Source organism: Myotis myotis, unplaced genomic scaffold, assembly GCF_014108235.1.
Source record: "Myotis myotis isolate mMyoMyo1 unplaced genomic scaffold, mMyoMyo1.p scaffold_m19_p_6, whole genome shotgun sequence".
Classification (NCBI taxonomy): domain Eukaryota; kingdom Metazoa; phylum Chordata; class Mammalia; order Chiroptera; family Vespertilionidae; genus Myotis; species Myotis myotis.
The window spans coordinates 49,495,744-49,516,982 of NW_023416368.1; the positions used below are offsets into that span (position 1 = coordinate 49,495,744).

The window sequence follows — 21,239 nt, forward strand, 5'->3', positions numbered from 1 at the left end:
AACCCCAGTGGCTCACTCAGGATCACATTTTATAGGGAGTGTGTGTGTGTGTGTGTGTGAGAGAGAGAGAGAGAGAGAGAGAGAGAGAGAGAGAGAGAGAGAGAGAGAAAGAGAGAGAGAACACTGAAAAAGAGATCCAAGGCTCTCAGAAAGAGGTCGATTTCCTCTACTACTTCAGAGACATGACTCTGAACCCAGTTATCAAAATGGCCAACAGTTTGCAAATCTGTCACACGGATTCTCTGAGAAGTGCTGGGGACAGCCACAAAGCCCACTGAGGGAAGCAGCATAAATGGTATTTACAATAAAACCTGCTACAATTTCCATATGCTGTTAAATTATAATGCCCCAGAATATATAAAAGTAATTGGGGGGGGCGGGCGTATGACTGCTAGGATTAAATTTCTAAAATGGCAGAGTTTTCTGTTTGCCTTTACTCATCTGCCAAGATTAGGCAGCTAATTCTATTTGTAATAATAAATATAACATAAGACTGAGTCCCCTTCCCTGCATTTAAAGTTTTCCAACATTTAAAATTTACTCTGCAGGTAATGCATAATGTCCATCTGAACCTATTTCAGATGCTTTTGATGAACCAAAAAGGAAGGATAAATTGGGGGATAAAGATCATACAATAATTACAGTGCATACTGGTAATTTTTAAATGCATACAGAAAGCATCTACATGGAATATGTTATTTAGAATTTATGTTATCTTAAATTAAGTGACCACTGTTCACAGTCCAACATATTCAGATTGTAAGCTCTGGTCCTTTCAGAAAAAAAAAATAGTTTTTTTTAAAAAACACCTTAAACTACACAATACTTGGTTTCAAAGCTTGACAATTTAGACATTTTGTGTGCGAGTTTGACTACGGTAGTTAGCACAGCCATCCTTGTAAGTCAGTGGCTTGGAACAACCATTTTGTTGTAGTGAGCCAGGACTTTGGGAAGGGCTCGCTTGGTTTTCTCAAGGCTACAGTCACAGGTCCGTCGGCTCTGCATCATGTGAAGCCCCACTGGGCTGGCTGCCCACCACAGTTCATCTGCAAGGCAGCAACTGACAGTAGCTGTTGGCTGGGTGGTCTACTTACTGCAAGTGGCAACCAGAGGCCTACCTGCAGAGCCGTCTCAGCTGTCTTACATTACAGCTGGCCTCTCCCAGGCCAAGGGTCCCAGGAAGACTAAGCAAAGTGACTGTGGCCTTTCTGACCTAACCTTGGGAACCTTGGAATGGTCACTTCCATTGTATTCTATTGGTCCAGGTAGTCACAAGACGTAAGAGGATGTGGACCTCACCTCTCAATGGGAAGAGTATCAGAAAGTTTTGGTACCATGTTTTACAACTGTCACAATGGTTTTTCTCCATCTTTGCATTATCTATAATTCCTTGCAGATAGCTTAATGTGTGTCCATAAACCTGAGCACACAGGCTTGGTAGATAGGGGGTGTTCAATTAATGTTTGGAAGGCATGGCAAGAATACTTTTCTCAGAGGGGAGGTATGGCATGACCACTAACTTGAAGTTGACTCACAAGGGAATGTTTAAAAATATATAAGTGCTTAAACAAGGGTCTCTCTCTGCCTAGGCACTTTTCACACTAATTGGGCCAGTTCTTGAGTTTGAAAGAGAATGAAAACAAGCACTGTTCAGTAAAGAGAAATCTACCAAGAGCTCATTATGTCAGTTTCTGAGTGAAAAAAAAAAAAAATGTGGAATTGAATCTTGACCCTCATTATTTACAAGTTGGACCTTAAAACACATTCTTTCGCCCCCTCCAAAATCTGTGCTCTCATTTTAAAAACAAGAACACATAATGCCACCTATCTCATATTGTTGTCTTGAGGATTAAATGTAAACAGCTAGAAAAGGCTAAGAATAGGGCCAGATGTATAGTTGGCACTTAATAAATATGTGTTGTTTTTGTATCACTATTAACACTATAAAATTCTTAGGCCATTCCATAGTACAGGATAAGCACTCCATAAAAGTGACTTATTATTTAGTAACCCTCATTCTGTCCCATCTACCTTCCTACTATAACCAAACATTGAAGGGATTGCTGACAAATTTCACAGCCTGACAGATCAGACTTTCAGATCTTCTTATCCTCCTTTCTTTACATTTTAAGAAAAAATCAGGCTTTGTAAGTGGTTTGAATAGTCACATAATCAATACACGACATTTATTAGCTTCGATTTGACATAAGAAAACAATTTTCACCTGATTACCGCAACTTCAAAATGTAACTATTCCGTAGGCAAAATGTGGAGTCTTTTTCTTTCCCCAAGGTTCTGCTACAGAGCGGCTGCCTTTTTCTTGCGCCGAGGAAATCATGGCAAGAAACAAAATTCACGTGCTATGTCTAGGGGCGCGAGGCTGTGAAAGAAGCAGGGTGGCTTTGGCAGCAGCGGGCCTGCGGAGCAGCTTATAGGTAAGTCACACCACAGAGGAAAGGCACAGGGAGTTGCTGGTTTTTTATAAATACTAAGCAAAAAATGAGCCAGACGCTAAGTTCTGTGAGGATAGTGACAATGTCTGTCTGTACTGCATTTCTTTTCTTTTTTTTAAATCATTTTTTTATTTTTCAGTGACAATTGACATACAATATTACATTGGCTTCAGGTGTCCACGCCAGTGATCAGGCGCTCTATCACGCACTAAGTGATCACCCTGATAAATCTCGGACCCATCTGACACCATCCATAGTGATCAGACTATCATTGTTTATTCCCTGTGCTGTACTTTGCGTCCTCCGCGCCAGCTTCCAGGATCTCGTGCCTGTTCCATCTTAGGTGGCCTCCTTTGTCCCTCAGTTCCTGGGGACTCGCACCACGCCTTGCCATTGCTCGGAGGTTTCCCAGCAGCTGTCCACGTGCGGCCGCAGAGCCCACGCGTGCGCGTGGACTTGAGCATCTCATGCGCACGCGCGCTCTCCTTCCCCTCAGAAATACCATCCTCGGAGCCGCAAGGCTGCCCTGAACTTGTTCCATCCAGCTGACTCTGCCAGCCTGTTCCCCGAGATGCATTCCTGCAGCTCAATGAAACCGTGCAGAGGCACACGCTGGCCCAGCTTTCTAATTTTAGGAATGTTACACGGAGGTGAGACCCCCTCTTCCCCCATGTAGATTCCCATCGCCCTGCTAGCTTCAAATGTTAAAAACAGAGGAGGGAAGACGCCTGCTTTGTTAATACTGAGAACTCCAAAGGGGCCGAGAATAAATATAAACACATACACACCAGCCCAGGACTTTAAAAAAAAAAACACAACCTCACAGTAACCATCCTTAAAACACACACACACAACACAATGAAAATGTATCGACAGACATCCTCTTTCAGATTCAGTAACACAGAAAATCTTTACATGGATCGTTTTACCAAGGACCAGGGTAAATGTTTTTTAAAAAGAGCATCTGCCTTATGTTCTCAGTGGCCGGCTAGCCAGATGGTGAGAATATCATTAGTTAAGAAAGCTCTCATTCATTTTCCGCGTGTCCCCTGGGCAGGCTGGTGTGGGGTGCAAGAATGTCCTAGAATGCACTACTTGGAGGATGTGTGCATGTCTGAGCTACGAGGCCATGCGGTGGATGTGGGGAAGGAAAGAACAGACAGCCTGCTGTGATCCAAACAGCAGCCACCAACACCTCCGCACTGGCTTGTCACCCAGACGCTCCTGGCTTCCCCTCCTCCCGTTCCCGCAACAGTATCAGTATGAAGAAAACCATTTAGAGGCCACAGCAGCTGCCAATAACCCCGCCTCTACATGTAAGTATCCCACAAACAGGAAAATATGGAGGGATACGGAAGAGAATAGGCCAGTGATGGCGGACCTTTTGAGCTCGGCGTGTCAGCATTTTGAAAAACCCTAACTTAACTCTGGTGCCGTGTCACATATAGAAATTTTTTGATATTTGCAACCACAGTAAAAAAAAGACATATTTTTGATATTTATTTTATATATTTAAATGCCATTTAACAAACAAAAATCAACCAAAAAAATGAGTTCACATGTCACCTCTGACACGCGTGTCATAGGTTCGCCATCACTGGGATAGGCAGCCAAAATGGGCACCTTTGGCACCTATTCTGAGCTCATACAGAAGTTGTAATGAGAAACGGGGGTTCTGCTGTGTTCCTCTCGATCACAGTGTTTCCAGGGTAAAATTTCTCTCAATGTGCCACGACTCCACCTGTGGAACAGAAAGCTGTGTGTGGATGGGAGAGGGGAGGGCAGGGGGATGACAAGCCCCAGCAGACCGGATGGGAGGACCAGAAATCAACGGTCTGCAGAAGTCTGGGTTCTGTACCAATTTATACCTCCTTCTCCAACTTAGTCCCTTATGGGCCAGCATCACGATGGAAGTGGCAGATGAGCTCCTTTGGCTCTTTCTTCTGACCCTGCACTGAGGTGCTATTCCAGGAACCTGCAGGAAAACAGGAGACCCAGGCGTGGGGTCCTGGGGCTGCCAGTTTTGGGGAGGGTGTGGAAGTGTATACACCAATCAACATTCAGACTCTGAGGCTGGAAAAAATGATCTTCTACATAACCCATATGTAGCTTTTTGCCAAGAACTCACTTTAGTACTTTGATTGGAAAGTGCTGAAGAGGAAATCGGTGAGAAAGCTTAAAGATTAAGTAAAAACCAAAGTCAACCAGAGGGCCAGTGCCAAGCAGGGAACAAAGAGATCGAAAAAAGAAGGACATGCACTGTGACGGAGCGGGTCACTACTCCTCTCCAGCTGGTCCCTAGCTTGTGTGTTTTCCTTCTACCTGCCAGCTCCGCCTGGTGCTTAGAAAACATCTGGGGCAGAATCCTCAGCTGTCACCAAGCCGACCTCTAAGGGGGAGAAAACTAATGACACTGACAAGAATAGTAATGGTTTCTTATATTGAGGACTCACTGTCGGCTGGACAGTAATTTCAATGCGTTAGCTCTACCACTTCACTTGATGCTCGTCACCTCTCTCTGAGGCAGGTATTATTCCCAATACACAGATGAAACACCGAGACGTGGAGAGGTTAAACTACCTGCCCAAGGTCACAGAGCTGGCAAGAGACAGAGGCAGAAGCCGGATCCAGGTATGCCCCCTTCCTATGTCAGGGCTCTTAACCACTTCACCACAAAGAGTCCTTTCTATATTCTGGCCACAATTTGGTTGGGATTTTCCAAAATCAACTGAACTAAAAACTTTTTTAAAAGCCAAGTATGAATTCATAGAAAAAAATGAGTTAGCAAAATGCAAGTCTCTTGTGCTCATAACATAAAAACCTAGATGTCTGTCAATTAAGTTCATCCACCACCCTAGCCAGTTTGGCTCAGTGGATAGAGTGTCTGTCTGAACACTGAAGGGTCCCAGGTTTGATTCCGGTCAAGGGCACGTACCTCAGTTGCAGGCTCAATCCCTGGCCCTGGCCAGGGCACGTGCAAGAGGGAACCAAGCAATGTGTCTCTCTCGTATAGATATTTCTGTCTCTCCCCCTCCCTTCCGCTCTCTCTAAAAATCAATGGAAAAATATCCTCAGGTGAGGATTAACAACAATAAAAAAAAGTTCACCAAACAACTTCCCTCCCAGGTGTAATGAAGTACATATAATATATGTATATGCACTTTACATATTTTAAAACACAATATAAAAGTTATTTATTATTTATTCTTTCTATGAATATTCCCTCTCTATTCCCTACTCCAAGGTCTGTGAAGATCAAATGAGATATTATGGTGGCTGCAGATTCTGCTTTGGATTTTTTGTGCAATCTAAAAAAAAGAAAAAGATATTTAACATTTATATTTTATATCTTCAAAATGAAAGTCTATGCCTATTGTTTTTGTAAAACAAACAAGACGAATGAAGTTTGACCAAATCTTCTTTATGGGGGGAGCTCTGAGGATGAGGTGTGCATATTTAAGTGAGACAAGTAAGGTTTCTGTGCTTGGACTGAGAAATCTCCGGTCATTTTGCACTGGCTTTGCAGTCTTCCTCTGTGTCGGTCTCTTCAAGGTCTCGGGCTCCGGGCCCCTGGAAGCCCGACCTTCACTATGCCCTGCTTCTCTTGGTGCCCTTCGATTCGTGTGACCTTGGTGAGGCTGCCTCTATCCCTCTCAAAAGTCCATTTTCTTTGCTATTTACTCTGAGCAAGCTTTTGGCTTCTGCATGGGCATGATCTTCCCCTGAAACCTGTTTGCATCTGTTTTGTTCCTTCTAGCCATCCATTGCTTATCCTCAATAATTTCTGCAAGTTCTTTTCATTTGAAACACCTTGAAGAAGCTTCTCTTCATCTCTCCGGGTAGGTCTACAGCAGAAATCTTATCGATGTCGTTTATTATACCAATGTTCCTAATTCATACAAACCTGCCCGGTCTGCATTGCCATGAAAGGAATTAGAGGGCTGTCCCCTCCACTCCCAACGAAATCTGGTGGCCCCACGTCAGCCCTGAAGTGTCACTCCAGCAGGGATGCCAATGCTTGCATCAGTCATATTGCCTCTTCTCAATACACTACTAGGTTTGGGGGTCAAACGGATATGAATTCAAAATCCAACCTCTCACAAAGCTCTGTGACATTGGGCAGGTTGGTAAGCCACTCTAAACCCTTGTTTGGATGATAACAGCTGCTTTGGTATTTGCTAGGGATAATGTATACCACATCTTTGCAGAAAGGACAACATTATTTATCAAGTCACCACTGTCCCCTTCTCAGCAAAGCAGAGTTAAAAATAAAGTCAAGTCCTTCTGTCCTCAAACACTTCTGGAAATGAATCAGTTGCAACCAACAGTCGTTCCTAGAAGTTAAGTCTGTTCATTCTCTCTCTCTCTCTCTCTCTCTCTCTCTCTCTCTCTCTCTCTCTCTCGGGCAGACACAACAGGGGAAAGATGCAGGCAAAGGACAAGAAGGCACCAAGGACAGAAACCAGATGTTTTGGTTTTATAAAAAATATCATCCACTCCCACAACAATCATTTCCAGCTTTATCAGCCTGCTAAGCATGAGCCTTATGACCCCTACACTCTAGTTCAGAAATAGCAGAAGAACCCTCAAGAAAATAGGATTCTTTTCATCATTACCATTTTTATTACACTTTTGTGCTTCCCACACAACGCTTTGTGGAAAGCTACAAGAGAAGCGCTCAGGGCTGTTAATGTGACACCAGCTATGTCCTGGTGATTAGGGGTGGCCACTCTGAACTCTGCTTTTAGAAGACCCCCAAACTCGGGTCCTGAAGCCTGCCCGGACTTGATGAGTAATTTGTGCCTTTAGAAGACCATGTATAAGGTGAAAAGCTAAACATTCAAAGAAAGGAGGAAGTAGAGCAAGAACAGACAAGATAGGCATACAAATGAAAAGACAGCTATGGAGTCAAATAAATTAAGCGTTGTCTCTAGCATCCATTGCCTGGTTAATGAACTCCTTCTGGGAACAGAAGCTCCCAACTCAGTACAAATTCACCTGGCCCCCCTGGAGGACTGAAAAGGAAAGGAGACAGAGGGGGATTTCTGCCCGGAGGTCCTAGCAACCAACGTCACAGGCGGAAAGAGGCAGGAGAGAGAGAGAGAGAGAGAGAGAGAGAGAGAGAGAGAGAGAGAGAGAGGGAGGGAGAGAGAGATCTGCGTGGGTACTAAGTTATTAAACTATGTCCACAGTGGCCAATGAACATCCCCAGGGCTCTGTTCATCCGGATGGGAACTCTTGTCTTCCAAATCCCATTCTAGGGTCACTAAGAAAACCAGGCAAAACTGGGACCAGGAGCTCCTCTCTTTTCTGGGGTTCACCATTGGCAAGGACATCTCTGCCACTCTCTCCAAAAAAGGAAGACAACCTCTTCAGCAGAATGTCAACTGTCTTTTAAAAAGGAAGGAATTAAGGTTGTTAAATTCATGAATGAATGTGGGAAATGTAAGAAGCAAATGGTAGTTCTATATACTTATATTTTTACTCCTTTCATTGGGAAATTAAATAGTAAACAGCCCCACTTCCAAAACAAAGTTTCTCTGAATCCTAAAAAATATGGTTAGTCAATGGTTTGCCAGGTATGAGGAAGTTGTTGACATTTCCCAGATGACTAGGAAGAGTGAATTCTGTATTACTAATACCAAAATTTTCTTACTTCCTGCCCTCATATAGGCATTCAAAGTCCAAGACAGGAAGTTAGCAGAATATTCATTTTCTTAATTGTTATGTAATGTCTCAGACTGACCTGTAATACCTGTGGAATCAGGGAAGGTGCAATTCCCTCCAAAATACATGTTTACAAAATGCATGACAGGTGTTTGGATTTACTTCAAATGTACTTAAGGAAAAAAACACACAACAACAACAACAATCAATACGCTACTCCTTTGAACAAAGAATACCACAGAGTGCTTGGTAGTTAATTTTGTGAAAAAGAAGTGCATGTAATCACTTACATTTTTTAAGTAAAGGTTAATTTGCAGGAAACAGGAAGTTAAGATGTGTAATTAACCCACAGGTACAAATATAAAAAATGGAAGGCAAAGACTAATGAAGGAGCTAGCATAAGCTAGCACAGAAAAGCTTGCAGAAATGACAAACAGCTGAACTATCTCTTTTTCAGCGCTTTTCCTCCTTCAACCATCACAGACAGATGCTCTAGTCCTGGGTCACAATATGCTGGAGGACAGTGTTACTCAAAGTATGGTCCCTAAACTCAGCCTCAGCCCCGAACAGATAACTTTCCACGCCCACAGGAGATGCACAGCTCTGAGAACGCAGTTAGGAACCTAATATGTAACTGAAGGAACATCCAAGCAGGTGACTGTTTTCCATTAATTCATCTTTACTGCATTTTCTAAATGCATCTGTCCACCATGGATTGGAAATGAAAAAAGAAACTGGTCTTTCGGCATTAATTCATCTTTACTGCATTTTCTAAATGCATCTGTCCACCATGGATTGGAAATGAAAAAAGAAACTGGTCTTTCGGCACAGTTTGCAGGGCCCTGCCCAAAACCCCCAAATCTAACATTGCAGGTAGCAAGCATGCAACCTAGAGTTAGAAGCAAAAATCACCCAACCGGAAAAACAAAAAGAAAAAAGAATCCAAAAATATGAAGATAGTGTAAGGAGCCTCTGGGACAGCTTCAAGCATACCAACATCAGAATTATGGGGGTGCCAGAAGAAGAGAGAGAGCAAGATATTGAAAACCTATTTGAAGAAATAATGACAGAAAACTTCCCCTACCTGGTGAAAGAAATAGACTTACAAGTCCAGGAAGCGCAGAGAACCCCAAACAAAAGGAATCTAAAAAGGACCACACCAAGACACATCATAATTAAAATGCCAAGAGCAAAAGACAAAGAGAGAATCTTAAAAGCAGCAAGAGAAAAAAAAAGTCAGTTACCTACAAGGGAGTACCCATACGACTGTCAGCTTATTTCTCAACAGAAACTATGCAGGCCAGAAGGGAATGGCAAGAAATATTCAAAGTGATGAATACCAAGAACCTACAACCTAGATTACTTTACCCAGCAAAGCTATCATTCAGAACTGAAGGTCAGAGAAAGAGCTTCACAGATAAGAAAAAGCTAAAGGAGTTCATCACCACCAAACCAGCATTATATGAAATGCTGAAAGGTATCCTTTAAGAAGAGGAAGAAGAAAAAGGTAAAGATACAAATTATGAACAACAAATATGCATCTATCAACAAGTGAATCTAAAAATCAAGTGAATAAATAATCTGATGAACAGAATAAACTGGTGAATATAATAGAAAGGGAGTGGACTGACAATTCTCGGGGGGAAAGGGGTGTGGGGGGTGCAGGAAGAGACTGGACAAAAATCGTACACCTATGGATGAGGACAGTGGGGGGGGGGGCGGTGTAAGGGCAGAGGGTGGGGGGGGAACCAGGTGGAGGGGAGCTATGGGGGGGAAAAAAGAGGAACAACTAATAATCTGAACAATAAATATTTAATTTTAAAAAAAGAAAATAGATGAACATTTTCATTGTTCTGTTTGATTAATGCTCTCCCATGGCAGAAGCTGGGTTGGCCAATGCAAAAATGATGAGAGAAGCTAGTACTGATGGCTGCATTAGCTTCAAACACTGATTCCGCTCAAACCAACACCTGGCTTTGAACTGTTGGTCTAGTCCACCCCAAGCCAAACCCCAGAAGATGTTTTTGTTTGCATGTATGTAAAAAGGAATTCTGAATGGAACAGTCATCAATAGAGGAAAAAGAAATTCATAGTTTTAATTATTGAGCTCAGCCAAATATTTATACATCATTAAGCACAAAATACATGAAATGCCAAGGGGGTTCTTTTCTCCCCCATGCCTTAGCCTTACTATAAAAGGAATGTGTACAATGCATGGGCCGCATTACCTTCTCTATGTAGCTCTTCTTTCTTTTTCTTTTACGATCTGCGGTTATAGCAATATCACTTTTATATTCTAAAAATATATTAGGCTCCCTCTGCCTAGATTTTTTTCAGCCCTGGAATTCTGTTTAGAAAGAGGTGTGGATATAACAAATGTTTCTGTCATACACTAAACACATCAAGAAAATCAAAATATACATACACATGTGGACATGACCACAAACGTAAGCACACATTTATAACCCACTCCTGAAGATCCACCAGCCAAGTCCTCACTGACTCGCTGTCTGCTCACTGAGTAGAAAAATGGTGCGCCCGGAACCATGAGCCAGCAGTATCATTATTTACCAATACTGTGTGCTCACTGAAATAAGACTTTCTCACGACTGCCTCAGTCATGGTAAGCAAGTCCGTTTCAAGTTCAATATGCAAATGCAAAGTTCACTAAATCCGCAGGCATGGATTGGCAGAAGAAGGGAGGCGCACGGATCCCGGGTGAGCAGAGGGAGAAGTAGATGGGGCAGTGAAAACAGGTCAACAGTGACTAGATTTGAGAAATCCTGGGAGTAAACACTGAAGTCTTACTGGCATGACTTTATCTAATGCTTTAATACTTAGCTGTGGCTACCAATGCCGGTGCATGTGGTAGGAGGTGAGAGAGACCCCATGCTCAAAGCCACTGGAGGATGTGAACAGGGGGGCCTGCCCCTAGATCTCCATAAACAGGGCCTTTTCCCACCAAAGGCCTTTGGGAATGGAGCTGGAGTTGTTTATCCTCCTTTCTTTTTCTATTAGGTTTACTTTCCCGATGTTAAACCCTGTCAACTTTACTGCCCAGAAGCCTGTCTTCAGAATAGGGCTTTCTGCTTTGAAGACTGCTTTTAAGAAATGTCAAGGGGCAGTAAACATAAAATAGGATCCATAGCACCACCGAGGACAACAAAAACAGGGCCGAGCTCATCAGTCTCCTCCATAAAGCACAGGCTCGGTCTCTTTCTCACACACAGTAGCAGCCCAATAAGATCTGTGGAGTGAATGTAAGCAACAGAGTACGAAGCAGCTGAAAAGAAAGAATCCCTGCTGCGTCCTCCCCTTGTGCCTCCTTCCCAGTCAAAAGGGTTCCAGGGAAGAATGTGTTATCACACAGGGCTGTTCAGGGCCAGTGGGGCAAGTTGATGCCGCCTGGGGCCCCAGTGGGGTGAGTTTGGTCATCTCCATATGTTCCCAAAGGGAAATTCTTCCCTTTCTTCCCTTTCATTTTTCAGGCCTGGTCTCATGTAAAGCAAGCTGCCCAGAGACACAGCATACACGCGTAGTGAAGCAGCACCCTCTCTCTGAATGAGAAGACGGGCCCGAAGGACTGGAACCACCTCAGCAGAACCGGAGGGAGGGCTTAGTATTTCCATTGCATCCCAGTGGCCTTCCTCCCTGTCTGCAGCCTCTTAGGCCTAACGAGGGGCTCTGCCCACCGCTGGTGCCATTGCCAAGGCCACGAGCCTGCATCAACCTCACGGGCCAAGTTCGTCTCAACGACATCAGGAGGCGAGGGTTCCAATGAGGCACAGAAGCACCCGCCAGGCTTTCCCCAGAACAGAAATAAACCACTCAGTGATTTTTTTTTTTTTCAAGAAGCTGAATTGGGACTAGTCAAAGGTGCTACAAGTGGAGACCAGAGTGAGGCTGCTGGGTCCCCATGAGGCTGAGCTCATCCCAATAGCCCTAAAACCAAAGGGAACCAGAAAAAGTTCTGCTTACAAGTCAACTGCACACCCGAGGCTCCTCCTAGCTGGCACTCTCGAACGCAGGGGAGATCGACCAACAACACAAGTCCATACCGGGTGTGCTATTATTATTTTTAAATAACAATCATCTTACATGTATACAGGGTGGGCCAAAAGTAGGTTTACAGTTGTGAGCATGTGAAACACAGTTTACTAATTAATGACTGTGTTACTTTCCATAGGAACAACTGAAAACATACTTTTGCCCCACCCTCTACGTCTACTTAATGTTGAACAGTTTACTCTGCTTTCTTTCAGTGAACAACTTCATTTAGTATTCACAGCAAATGCAGGCGGGAGAAGGGCAGAACTGAGTATTCCCGTTTTCCGAAAGAGGAAACGAAGGCTCAGATTTGCTAAGTGATTTTCGGAAACAACCTGGCGAATGAGTAGAGAGTTGAAAATAAAACTCCGGTCTTGTCTCTTTCCACGACATTCATCGTGGGAAGGCAGCCTTGCCGTTTTAGAGCGGGAAAGCGTTCTCCTAGTTCCCCCTATGGCCAATTCTTCTTGGGTGTGGGAAGAAAACAGCCACAACTTTGATGCCTCTAACTGAGGCTCAGCAAAGTCATGTCTGGATCGATGGACACCCCACCACAGGCTGTTTCAAAATACCTTCACCCCCTCTTGCCCGGGGCCAGATTTAGGGGGTTACCTGTGTCTAATATGGAATCTAAAGTAGCCAGAAAAACAGGAAAGCATGCAGATGAATACGTTCCCAGTTTGCACATAAATGTCATTTGGGCTCTGCGACCTGCCACTTGAGGCTCTCCTGAACCATTTGCTTCTCCTAACACGCAGGTCTGTCTGTAAAAGTTAAACCACCAGACTCCAGCCACCTCTGTGGACGCTCCAGTTACTCCTTAGTTTTTCCTTGCTCAGCTTTACCCGAAGGTCCCTTTAAATCTTCCCTGTTTTAACGAGGCCAAATGATGTTTTGTCAACGGCAGGGTTTGGGGGTTTTGTTTTAAAATCAACTTGCGGGTTCCTACCTCTCCAGGCGGTTACTGGGCATTTGGCCCGCTCCACTCCTCCTCCAGGCCTAAGCTCTCTCCCACACACGGACTCCTGCAGGCTTCAAAGAAGCCCAGTGGCAAAAGAAACACCCCAGTTTTAGAAAAATAAAATCACCAACTTGCTGAGAGTGGGACTCAGATGTAGGAGCACCAGGTGCAACTCACTGTGTGCTGCCAGCAGGGAATGTCAGGCCCATCTCCCTAAGTCTGCTCATGTGGCACCATCACCCAGCACTCGACAAGTACTGAATGACTACTATTATCCTGTAATATGCACTTGACAGAAACCTTACCAAACTCTCACTGAAAATATAAATTACTGGACAAGCAAAGGCTCAATGATTACTTGAAGATTTACCCTTTAATGGCATCTAAACCCTTAAAGCCAATGGTGTCTTGTTACAGTCATTTCAATTTTACTTGTTTACAAAATTGTTCTCAACGAGTTGTTAGGATTTGCTGCCATATGAGCAATGTAGTGTGCATGTACACACATGTAATGTAAGTATGAAATTCCAAAGGTCAGACTCTTCAAAGACAAGAGCAATGTTGTTTCATTATACATTTTTAGTAGTAGATCAGCCACTTAAGTTTATTTCTTCTCAGAGTGTTCAACTCCCTGTATCTGACTATGGATGTGTCAGATTTCCCCCATCACCTCCACTCCCATCACTTTAGTCCTAACATTCCACTTTTCATCTCAAGTTACTATGAAGCATGACCGTAAGCCAGCATTTATTTCCTGACCTCCAAAATAAAAAAGACTCAAAAAAAAAAGGAGGAAGTTTTAGGAACTATTTTTGGGGGCTCACAAACAAGACTTATTTTTCCAGGGAAGGAGAACCCTTTAACCTACTTTGAGGACTAAAAAATGGCTTGGACACATTGTGTGCAAGGTCTTATCATGAGCTGGGAAAAATACAAAGGGCTAATAGTTAAAATGCTACATTTTTGTTCCCTACAATTAACCATCCAGTCCAATAGTAACCTTAGAATTTTTTTTTTTTTTTTTTTAAGAACAGTGCGTACAATTTGGTGTCAGGTGGTTATTCTTGTTACCGTGGCTGCAGTTGCTGGGTGACAGTTTGGAAAATGCTCCCCTTTCGGTCCCCTCTACGGCTTCCTGCCTCTCGGCGTCGGCTCCCCGGACCACAATGCAGGTGTCAGCAGGCTGGGAACAGTCCACGAAACCCAGGTCTTGTTTACATACCAGCCCAGCAGGGAGACACTAAAAGGCCTAACTACCTGTGGTCTGACCTGTTTTTGTGTTTTCTTTGCTTATTTCTTCCCAAGCTCTCAACACACAGGGAGTGGGTAGTTAAACATTTGGGACCAGTTACTCATCCTGCTTTGCAGTCACAGGGCTGGTCCAGGTGGAGCAGCCAGTAACTTCAAAGGACAGCCCTAGTCTGGATCCGATTCACAGGGACAGAGTCCAGGCCTGAAGGCGCCCTTGTACCAGTAAAGCTCAGGAGGCAATTACTTCACCCCCTGCCCCTGGTTCCCTGAGCCACCTGGGCACATGCACCAGCCAGTCCTCCTCTGTCATAGCTGAGAGCATTCTCTCTCGGGAAAAGGAAAACTGGATAGCTCCCTGCACTGGTCCTTCCACCGACTCTCACCCTCCGTGTCCACACAGGAGCCTCTCAGAAAAGTCATGTTCCGAGGGCTGCTTGGCCAATACAGAAGGTACATGTGTAAAACCAAGAATTCTGAAAAGTCTTCCAGTTTCTTTTCTTGTCTCACACAAGAGCATGTTTTCCCCACAGGTACCTTGAAATTTAGTTTATAATTCAGTTTCAAAATAAAGAATGAGGTACCCATGCTCTTTAGAAACACCCGAAAGCCTGCCTATTGGGTAGACAGAGCTGCCGTCTTCGTATAGAGTCACCTTTTCCAGAGACTGAAGCTCCGATTGTACTGACAATCCATCATTTGTCATTACAGGTGACCCTCCAACCATGCGGGTTTGAATGGCATGGATCCATGTACGTGCATATTTTTGAAAAATTAAATCTGCACATAAGTGAACCCACGCAGTTCAAACCCATGCTGTGCAGGGTCAATGGCATTTTATATCTGTGGCCATTTGTCCTCCAGATTGTTCCTTGGGCCTCTAACATTTTGCCAGTCAAATGTATGTTCTGCATTAACTGCTAGTGGCCTAAATTTACTTACTAAAGGGAATTCCGGCCCTAACTAAACTCATGCGCTCTTTCCGCTTCACCGAGATGCTTTCTCTTCTCGGATGCAGCACAAGTCTTTTCTGAACATAAGAAACAGCTCTTAAAGGCCTTTCTTGCGTGTTTGCTTTCTGAGATCAGAGCATCGTCTGCACAGACGTAAAACATTCAAAGCATTGGTGCTGCCAAAGTCACTCTAAGCTGGGAACAGCTGCTCTTCACAGGGGTCTCTGACATCCCCACATGGGCTCAGCTGCACAAGTGTGGCCCTAAGACCCTGTCCCCCTCGGGGTTCACACAACTTCTCTCTCTTTAATTCCACTTTGATAAAGTCTCACCAATGCAGCCCTGGTATCCATTTCTTTTGTCTCACAATCGAGTTAAACAAATATACTATCCAGTGGTCAAAATGCTTCAAGTACTTTTAAGTGTTTTATTTCAATGATCTTCTCAATGTGAGAACAAGGAAGACCAGTCAATTTTAAATATCAAAAAGTATGTGACTGACTCCAGATCTGACAGGAATGAAGGATTCAGAACTAAAGTACCAGCTTTCAGACTCTCACAGATAGGGTTAATTTATCATATATCTCTGTCTCGTGACCATATAGTGAATATAAGTGGAACCATGAACCACTTGAAGAGGACAAGGAGGTCAGAGTGAGAGAAAGGAGGTGGGTGGGGAACCAATGGACAGTAAACAACGTCACTAGAAATGTTCTTACTGTTTTTGAATATGTCCCCGTTTGACTCAGGAAAAAGAATGAAAACACAGAACAGACTCTTCTATCAATCCCTTCCCTGCATTATAAACTTCCATTTGTGTGTGACTCCAGTTCTCTTAGCAAATCATGTCCTCTAGTTGTCAAGAGAGGGTCCATGCTATCTTGCCCCTGAATATTACTTTAGATACTCATCCCTGTCATAGCAGCTCATTCTACGTCAAATAAAATCTCCTATTCAGCAATATTTGCCTTGACTTTCTGTTATTTTAGGATTTGTCCTGCTTTTAGTTTTTTAACACTATAAATAATGCTGCCACAGGAAACTTCATTCTTTATAATTATTTGGGGTTTTCTATGGTTTTAAGGCTATGAAAAGTAAAGTTTTAGATTTTTAAAATTATTGCAAGATTCTTCTCTGGATACATCAGACCCATTTACAGAAACATCAGCAAAGTGTAACTGAAGCTATTTTCCCACATTTTGATCAATGCTGGGTTTAAAACTTCTATTGACTTTGTTTCTAGTCTTCTAGGCACACAACTTTACCTTAAAGTTGTCTTAATATATGTTCCTTTAACTCCTAACTAGGGTGTAAACTTTTCAGAGTGATAATTTATGGTCTGTATTCCATCCTGTGTAAATTGTCTGTCTCCTTCGCTACTCACTCTGCCTGTTTTTAAGCACTGAATCATGCCAGCTGGAAGAAGAGGTAAAAAATAATTGTTTAATCACAACCAGCTATGTTTCCTCTCAAGGAAAATTGGAAATATTTAGCCTTCTGGAAATGAGTCATAATCAATCATCAATACTTGTTAACCTCTTCACACATGCAAATATGTTCACACAAAGTTTACCTGGTCCAAAGACGAAAGCCCTTTCCCCCTTCCTTCCATTCTCCACCGTCCACTTTCCAACCAGACAAACCCTGATGCCCTCATCATGTCGGGACTGCCCACGCAGGCATCCAGGGCCCAATCTCATCATCTTCTCTGAATGCTCCCCCTTTCACTCAGTTATCTCTACCTCCAAAACACCTTCTCCCTTCCCAGGGTTTGGGGTTTCCTCACTTCTGCCCAGACTGATGCATTTCCCAGCTTCCGGTCTTTGTCCCTCCACCTGTCCTACGTGGTGCTACCAGGTAGTCCTCCGGTAGCACAGATCTGACCTGTCCCTCCCATGCACAGAATCCCAGGGGGCTTTATGCACTGCTAAACCATATCCCCTGCTGGTTCCCAACCAAGAAGCCACTTTTCCAGTAGCATCTGTTTGTACCTCTCCTTGGTATTTATAAGCTTCCTGAGGAGACGGAGTTGGCATTGTCACCTGTGTATCTTCACAGGGCTTCCCAAGATTCTAACTGTACTCAAAACAACTAATTTGAATTAGGATGTTTTGTATACCTACTTCATAGTACCTACTCAAATGTAATCTTCTCAAAAAGCAGTGCCTTAATTATATCTTCCATCGTTCAGGGCTCTCCACATGGTAGAATTCCCACAAATAATTATTTAACAAATGACAACAGAGTCACTAGCTCTGAATCCCACTCTGGATCCACTTGTGATGTGCTCTAGAATAACCACCTAGAGACAAATCGGTATTTAAAATGGCAACTAAGCCTGGCAGGGAGGCTCTGTTGAATGGAGCATTGGCCCATGCACCAAAAAGCTTGCGGCTTTGATTCCCAGACTGGGCACATACCCAAGGTGCAGGTTTGATCCACGAAGGGGGCATGTACAGGAGGCAACCAATCAATGTTTCTCTCTCACATAATGTTTCTCTTTCTCTCTCTTTCTCCCTTTCTCCCTCTCTCCCTCCCTCCCTCCCTAAAGTCAATAAACATACTTGGGTAAGGATTAAAAATAAATAAATAAATAAAATGGCAGCTAACAGGAAGATAGTACTATTCATAGTATTCCCATAAATTAGGCATCTAAAACTTATTATGAACACAAAATAAATAATAGGACAAATTAAGCTCTATTATCAAATCAAATCATCTATGATTGATGACAGCAAAAGAAAGATGTGCCACAGAAGAAATGTGCTACCAAGAGACTTATCTATATACTTTCTCTAGAAACTGCACCTCCCAGAAATCTACTCCTTCCAAAGTTATTATCATAGGCTCAGTTAGTTTGATCAGATTTTGACCAAAAATAAGAATGGAACTCCCTTGTGGCAATCAGCAACACATTCTTCTTAATCCCAGCATGACTTAATAGATGCTTCCCGGACTAACAGTAGAATTCCAAGTTCATGCTCTTTCTCTGATTAGCTTCATGACCTTGGGCAAGTCACTTTACCCCAGGGGTCTCTGTTTCTTCACCTGGGAAATGAGAGTGTTTGGCTCTGATCTGTAAGATTCCATCAAGCTCTAGAATTCAACTATTTATGAAGTAAAAATAAGCTTTTCGCTGATACATGGCAACAGCATGAATGAATCACAAATTATGCTAAGTGAAGAAGTCAGACTCAGAAGACTACACACTCTCTGATTACATTCACATGACATTCTGGAACAGGCAAAACTACAGGGATGGAGAGTGGATTTGTGGTTGCTAAGGATTAAAGGTAGAGGGAGTCTGACTACAAAGGAGCTACAGGAGGAAGTTTGCTTTGAAGCAGGAGTAATGGAACTGTTCCATCGGGATTGTGTTGGTGGTTATACAACTCTGTATATTTGCCAAAATTCACAGAACAGTACACCAAAAAAAAGGTGGATTTTGCTGTATGTAAGTTAAATGATTTAAAGGTTAAAAAGTATATTTCTCCAAAGCCAATGTAATTTCTGACGACGTAATAGCTGAACAGTTTTCCTCAAAGACCTTCAGTATTTGCTACCACCATTTTGTTCCATGACAGATGAACCACGTTGATATCCAAATAATTTGCCGCTTGTTTTTGTGGCCTTATTGTTGTTTTTAATCTGTAGACAGACATTCCACAGAATCCTTTCTGTGTACCTCATTGTCCAGTGTGCTACATCTAACAATGAAAAAGAAAAATGAACCCAGGTGGGAATGATTCTTGGGCTGCCCAGGCCCTGCATGGTGTTCATGGAATGTTCAAATGTTGTTTTACTCTTGTGATTCATACTAAAGATATGAGGTACCAAAAACAGCTGACATGTAATTACTATGTCCCCGGCACTGTTCTAAGTGCTAACCTACAGCCTTACTCTGTGCTACAGTAACTCTTCCTTCTCAGGACAATTATGAAATGGGTTCTATCATTATTCTCATTTGACAGTGGAGAAACTGAACAAACAATTGCTCAAGGTCCAATGGCTTTGGTGGCAGAGTCAGAATTCAAACCTAGATAGTCTAACTCTCACCACATTTCTATGACACTGAATACAAAAGCTTATTTAAAAGAACAATGTATTCATCTTCTCAGAGTCTCTAGCTACTACTATGTGTTTCCACAGTAGTAGGCTTCCTTGCACCTCTGCCTGTTCATTTCATGAAGTGTGCTGAGCAAAAAGGCTGACGTGGATGGCTTTTCACAGTCAGGCACAGCTGCACCCTCGTGGCCCCCGCGAAGCTGGCTTTAGCTGAGCAGCGAGCTTTGCCTAAGTCCTCCCACGACTGGTCAAGAGAGGGCTGAACTTCTCCTCTACCTGTTACCATAAGGGTTACCTTTTCCTTTCATCATTTTGCTACTTTATGTAGGTCTGGGCCTGCTGGTAGAAACACATCCCACAGGAGACAAATGCCTGTTCCTAAAAGGACCAATTCTCTGCACTAGGCAAAGGAAGCCGTTAGACCCCTCCCACCCAGAAGGGATGATTAGTAAAAAGTGACCAGGCTGCCTGGGCTGAAAGAAAGTAACCAAAACAAGGAGCCCATTGGACAGCGCTTGGAAGGTATTTAGACCCCGAGGGCTGTATGAATGTCCGAGAAAGGCCCACTATACCCAGAGAAAGGCTCTCAAGTAGTTCACGGGTCTGTTCAGTCTGCTTCTCTCAAGTCCAAGCTAGTCATCTTAATGCTTGTTTGTAACCAGCACGGGGTTCAAAGAAAGCAGGGCCGGCCTAGCCTACCCTAGATTGCAACTTCCCCTTCCCCATGGCTCCACCTTCCGCAGGACACCAAGTTTCTTTTTATTAAGGCTCTCTGCTGAACAAGTAAAACAGCAGGCCATAGTTTATTTACTTCCTGTCTCGTCAAGCCGACTGTCAGCTCCGAAAAGGACAGCTTTTCGTTGTCTGCTGTTCATTGTTGTGTCGGACTAATAGATCATTTTTGGCATAAAGCTTTTATTTTTTTTAATCAGGGGTAAATGGACTTCATGGAGGGAAAGATAGCAACTAGAGTTGAAGGCCCTGTCTTCCCTGATGCGGACACCAGAATCCTGTGACTGAGAGTTACCAGGTCCTCCTTGCAAGATTGCTTTTACAAAATCTTCCAACTAAGTCAACTGTCAGTTTAGCAAAATCAAGGACATACATTCCCAAAATCTGAATCCAACTGGAGTGGGGGAGAGGGTCGGGGGAGTGGCGGAAGGCAGTCAACAAAACACTCCTTCTCCAGGCCTCCACCCACTCCCGCTCCTCAGACAAGAAACTGGAGAGGCAATGTTGGCGGAGAAGCTCTCCTCCAATTAATGTGTTATTGCTCCTTTAAAACCGAGAACAAACGGCCCGGGCTGCTCGTGATCCCGGAGGCTGCAGAGCCGTAATTGTCACTTAGCCACTTAACTCCCCGCAGCACTGCTCACTCACTCATCGGGGTTTATCTCAGCCAATTACTGCTGTCATTTGCGTTTCAGTGTGTGCTGTCAGGGCCCAGCCCAGAGGAGGGCGGGACAGGAAATGCAGGCGCAGGACCTGGCCTTCCAGGGGCTGGCTGAGCCCATGCCGCTGCGCTGCAGCTGCGCTGGGTTCTAGCTGAAACCTTGCAATGGGCTCCGAAGGAACTGGAGGCTCCGACCACGCTCCGGTTTTGTTCTGAACCCGAGTCGCGTCTACACTGAGGCGGCAGCAACTGAACACAGGAATATCTGACTATTAAAAGCCCCCAAGTCAATAATAATGATGGTGACACTCAAGCAATGGAAATGTTTGCAGCTGAGCGTGACAGCAGACCAGAGACAAGCAGGGGATACGGCAGGGATTCTGCAACACATTCTCCTGAAACCAAGATGTGAAGACAGCTAGACCTGATTCAGTTCTCACTGTTCTTTTCCG

The 21,239-nt window shown here is 43.7% G+C and overlaps 1 protein-coding gene across 2 annotated transcripts in view; it reads right to left on the bottom strand.

Moving 5' to 3' along the window:
• Positions 1–21,239, bottom strand: part of MAML3 (mastermind like transcriptional coactivator 3) — a 387,866-nt gene that overhangs the window by 309,999 nt on the left and 56,628 nt on the right. The gene's annotated exons all lie outside the window — the stretch shown is intronic.